At 41.8% G+C, this 5,628-nt stretch overlaps 1 long non-coding RNA gene across 1 annotated transcript; it reads left to right on the top strand.

Moving 5' to 3' along the window:
* The first annotated feature begins 1,231 nt into the window (after positions 1-1,231).
* LOC132217506 (uncharacterized) lies at positions 1,232-5,263 on the top strand. The gene is made up of 2 exons (XR_009448904.1): positions 1,232-3,588; positions 3,810-5,263. It is a non-coding gene; the product is annotated as an uncharacterized LOC132217506 (long non-coding RNA).
* Positions 5,264-5,628: the final 365 nt, after the last annotated feature.

The following is a 5,628-nucleotide window of genomic DNA, read 5'->3' on the forward strand; positions in this document are numbered from 1 at the left end:
TTTTTGGTGACTTTCTTTATGACAAATCTTCCTATTGGAGATACATTGAATTGTCTGCTCAACATGTGGAGTGTCTGCCCTGTAGCTAAAAATGAATACCTCTCGAAATTCTCAGAAATTTTGTAAAGAAAAAACATTTGAAAGCCATTATTTTGAGGTATGTGGAGTTCCACGTAGTGTGTAAAGCACAGTGGGGTTTGTGAGTTGTCCAACCTATTTTCTTTCCTCTTGGATACATTTTTGATTGTCTGAATTGGGCTAGGTAATTTTCATTTAACTAATTTAGAAGCCTTGAGGATTCATAGAGGACTTGCAGAGCAACTATATCATAATGGGAGTAGTAACATATGTTCAAGAAAATTAGATTCTTTGTGTTAGACATTACTGCATTTCTGATTGTTACAGGTTAAGCATGTTGGGTTTGTTCTTTAAAGCTGATTTAGTGTACAGACTTTCTCCCCAACATTTTATTTTGAAAAATTGTAAACCTCCAGAAAAGTTGAAAGAGAAGTATACTGAACTCTGATGTTCTTTTATATAAATTCACCAGTTAGTTAATTATCACATTAGGAATTCTTAAATGGTAATTTTCTTATTTCATCATGCCTTCTACATTTATTAGCTGGCATTCATCTGTAAAGAAGAGTTTTCTTTCCTCTGTCCTTTTGGGTTGTGATTTTTACTATGAATTTGGTTTTATTTTTTAAATTCAAAGTGTTATAATCTAATAACTCAGTATTTTTTATGCTTAGCTTGCCCCAGATTTGAAGAGTGGTGATCTACTCTAACTAGCTGTGTCTTTTTTTTTTTTTTTAATTGAGATTTAACTCACAACTTCAAATCCACTTTAAAATATTGATTTCAGGGACTTTTTAGTATATTCACTATGTTGTGTACCCATTACCACTATCAGATTCCAGAACATTTCCATCACCCTCAAAAGAAACCCTATACCTAATAGTCCTAATTTTCCCATCCCCCCATTCCCTGGCCATCACAAATCTCTCTATGCCTACTCTGGATATTTTACATAAATGGAATGATACAGTATGTAGCCTTTTTGTTCTGGCTTCTTTTATTTTAGCACTAGAGGCCTGGTGCACGAAATTCGTGCGTGGATAGGGTCCCTAGGCCTGGCCGGTAATCATGCCCGATCCAGTTCTCCACCTCCCTCCCCACCACCTCCTTCCCTCACTCCCTCAGTGTCATCATCATCCCTCCCCGCCCCCCACCTGCTCGCTGCCACTGCTCACCCACCATTTTCCGCGCTGGCCCCGGTGGTCAGCGCACATCATAGTGAGCGATCTAACTCATGGTGGAACTCCCAAGGGGACAATTTTGCATATTAGCCTTTTATTAAATAGGAGGATAATGTTTTCCAGGTTTATCCATCTTGTCGCATGTATCAGTAATTTACTCTTTTTTATGGCTGAATAATGTCCCATTGCATGGATAAACCCCTATTTTATCTGTTAATGCACATTTGGGTTTCCAGTCATTGAATGAATGCTTCTATGAATAATGCTTCTATGAACATTCATATATAAGTTTTTATATAAACGTGTTCTTTGGGGAATATATTTAGGAGTGGAATTGCAGTGTCATATGGTAATTCTATGTTGCCTGAAGAACCACTAAACTATTCCATAGCAGCTAAACCACTTTACATTCCCAACAGTAATGTATAAGGGTTCTTTTTTTCTTTTTTAATTGATTTCAGAGAGGAAGGAAGAGAGATAGAGAAACATCAATGATGAGAGAGAATCATTGATTGGCTCCCTCCTGCACGTCCCCTACTCGGGGGTCGGGGGGATCGAGCCTGCAACCCGGGCATGTGCCCTTGGCTGGAATCGAACCTGGGACCCTTTAGTCTGCAGGCTGATGCTCTATCCACTGAGTCAAACCAGCTAGGCCTGTGTAAGGGTTCTGATTTCTCCACATCTTAGTCAACACTTGTTTTCTGTTTGTTTGTTTTAATTATAGTCATCCTAGTAGATGTGAAGTGGTGTCTCAATGGCTAATGATGGTGAGCATTTTTTTCATATGCTTATTGGCCATTTGTATATCTTAGAATTGTCTATTCATACCTTTTGCTCACTTGAAAATTGTCATTTTATCATTGAGTTGTAAGAGTTCTTTTTATATTCTAGATACTAGACTCTTAGCTGTGTCCTATGGACACCCCTCCCCCCCAACTGGTCTTTGAACATTTCCTTTCTGTCACAAAAAGATGTTCCATACTAATCTTACATTTCCCTACCTTTCACCTGGAATCAGCCATTTTCCCAAGGAGTCCTGGTTCCCTTTAGTGGGGATTGGAAATTAGAAACTAAGATCTGGACCAGCGGTTGCCAACCGATGGTCCGTGGGCCACTGGTGGTCTGCGAGGTCCGAAAGGTTGGCGACCGCTGATCTGGATTGTAGGCATGCTCAACGTTAGTGGGTGCTAGGCCCTTTCAGTGGGCATACAATATGTAATTTTAAAATATTTAACATTGCTTGAAACTTGATTTATATCAGTTGTCTTTATTCTTTCTTATGGCTTCATAGTACTCAATTATGTGGATGTTCCATAGTTGATTCAACAAATCTCCCATACCTGGACTTTTAAGACATTTCCAGTCATGTTTTTACATAATGCCACAATAAGTAGCCTTGTGCATACGTTGTTTTTACTTGTGGAGATGTATCTTCAGGGTAATTTCCTAGCAGTGATTCTACCCAGTCCAAGGGTGGGGAACGTTTGGTCTGGCCCTGCCAAGGTATTAGGGGTGAGTTAATTAAATGTTTGACCAAATATAGTAGGCTGATTTTTTAAAATATATTTTTATTTATTTCAGAGGGGAGGGGAAGGGAGAGGAAGAGATAGAAACATCAATGATGAGAGAATCGTTGATGGGCTGCCTCCACACTCCTTACTGGGGATTGAGCCTGCACCCCGGGCATGTGCCCTTGACTGGAATCTAACCCAGCTACCTTCAGTCCACAGACTGACGCTCTATCCACTGAGCCAAACTAGCAAGGGCAGCAAACTAATTTTTAAGTTGATATTAAATTCTATATGGCCCTCGAATGATGTTAGAAATTTACAAATGGTTCTTGGCAGAAAAAGGTTCCCCACCCTGTCCTAGTCAAAAGGTAAATAAAGGTACTTCTGTAGTTTTTGTTTTGAGATGATCATAGTCCTTTCCATAAAGGTTACATCATCCTGTACACCTACCAGCAGTTGTAGAAATTAGGAAGTTTGGTGAATAAACACTTATTTGGGGGATTATTTGATGACACTAGCAGTAGCATTGTAAAGCAAATGCTTATTTTTAGAGATTGCTGTATTCCAGTGACTCTAGATGTTTCATATAGAGTGATTTAATTTTCACAACAACTCTGAGAGACAAGTTCCTCTATCATCTCCATCTTAGTTTCCAGATGAGGAAACTGAGGCATGGATAGACTAAACAGCTACCAAGGTCAGAGCCAGAATTTGAATCCAAGAGGTTTATTAGCTTCTGTGTTTCAGCTAATTGTGGTGCTGTGCAGGTGTTTATTATACTCATGTAAAACAGATGGGGAAATAGGCCCATTGAAAGTGTTTTCATACGTGGTCCTAAGCCAGGGGTGGGCAAACTTTTTGACTCGAGGGCCACAATGGGTTCTTAAACTGGACCGGAGGGCCGAACAAAAGCATGGATGGAGTGTTTGTGTGAACTAATATAAATTCAAAGTAAACATCATTACATAAAAGGGTACGGTCTTTTTTTTTTTTTTTTTTTTTCATTTCAAATGGGCCGGATCCGGCCCGTGGGCTGTAGTTTGCCCACGGCTGTCCTAAGCACATGTGTGCTGCTGGTTAGCCTTTTTCCCTTTCTGTCACAGATGGAGGAGTCATTCTTGTTAGGTGGGGAAATACGGCAGAGAATGTACCCAAAGAGAAAGAATACAGTACACCGGTAAAAAAGGGGAAGGGTCCACAGTCAGTTACTTTGCTGAGAAAGGCAGGTTGTGCCTGCCACTCTCCTATCTTGGAAGGATAGCTGCCTCTCAAGGCATGAAGAGCTTAGGGGGTCATCTGTGGTACGGGCTTTTGGCAGGCCCTGAGATGTAGACTTTCACCAGGTCTACATCGGGTTTTTTCTCCTGCCACCTCTGTATTGGGAGCAGTGCGTGGAGGGAGGCAGCCGAACTGTTGGGAAGAAAAGGATTAGGCTCCGGTGGGTTCCAATCCTGGTACTTCCTCTGACCTTGTAGAAGTCTTACTGTGGAATTGGGCAAATTTAGTTTAGACAGATGAGCAATTGATCAAAAAGCAGAACAAGAAAACAACCAAAATTGGGGAACTTCACCCTTCTTAGGCCTGTCTTTGTAACGTGGGAATAAAATGTCTTTCCATTCATTGTGAACATTAGAGGAGGTACACATGTGCCTGGCGTAGGGTAGGTTTTCAATGTGACTGTTGACCCTGAAAACACCTCCAGGAAACTCCCTAATAAACATTGTTCCAGCGACGCCCCCTTTGTAGAATCTACCATTTCCATTTGTGGCATTTTACATTTTGTCGTTTAAATATCATCTCTAAAGAAAACAGGTTGGAGGGATGGATATCCTGTAACCATTCTCCTGGTGTAGTTCCCATGGGATGCCATACACAGCTGAGCCCTCGATCTGGAGGCAAGGACAGTGCTTGCTCTTTAGTGCTGTATTCCTTACCCTGCAAGGCCTGCAGATAGCCGCAAGGATGCAAAGTGCTATCTTGATGCCTGCTCTGACTTGACTTGCTTGATGAGGCACAGATAGTGTGTTCTGATTAGGAGGAGACTGAAGTCACAGGCCTGTAGCAGTGTTGGGAGCAGGAGGCAGGAAGGAGCCAAAACCACTGCGCTGGACAGTGTACCCTGCTGGTGCAATGGGCCAGGCCACACTTGAGACATAGCCCAAAGTCTCTTCCTGGGCTTTGATTCTGAGGGAATCTTACAGCTTGAAGGAGGAGATGCTGAGATAGCAGGGGATTGAGAGGCCAGGAATGGGGCTTTGGGGGTACCAGATCAGTGGGAACCAGGGTTCTTTTGGGGAGGGTTGAGACCTTGGGCAGCATTTCACAGAGGAGGAGCCTAACCTTTCAAGTGCTTCTAATCTTGTTAATAAATTCCTATGTGAATAAAGTTAACATTTTTTCCAGTACTGTTAACATTGAATTGTATTCTATTTTGTTCTGTTAATCCTCACCCAAGGATATTTTTTTCCATTGATTTTAGAAGGGGGGGGGGGGGACATTGATATGAGAAAGAGACATTGGATTACCTCCAGCAAGTGCCCCAACTGGGGCCAGAGGTCAAACAGGCAACCCAGGTACATGCCCTTGACTGGGAATCAAATCCAAGACCCTTCACTGCACGGGCCAATATTCTATCCACTGAGCCACACTGGGCAAGGCTGAACTGTGTTCTATTTTGGTTGTTTTCATCAAACAACTCAAGGTAAGTCACAAGAATGTCAAGGTATTTTCATATATGATGTTTCTCTAGAACATTTACTGGAATGTAGTTAACATTCCTAAATGGTCATCAGGCTTCTCCATCTTCCCCACCCTGCCTCCCAGCAAATCTCAGTTCCTCACTGAATCAGTTCCTTTAA

This window comes from Myotis daubentonii, chromosome 15 (genome assembly GCF_963259705.1).
Source record: "Myotis daubentonii chromosome 15, mMyoDau2.1, whole genome shotgun sequence".
In the NCBI taxonomy this organism is placed as follows: domain Eukaryota; kingdom Metazoa; phylum Chordata; class Mammalia; order Chiroptera; family Vespertilionidae; genus Myotis; species Myotis daubentonii.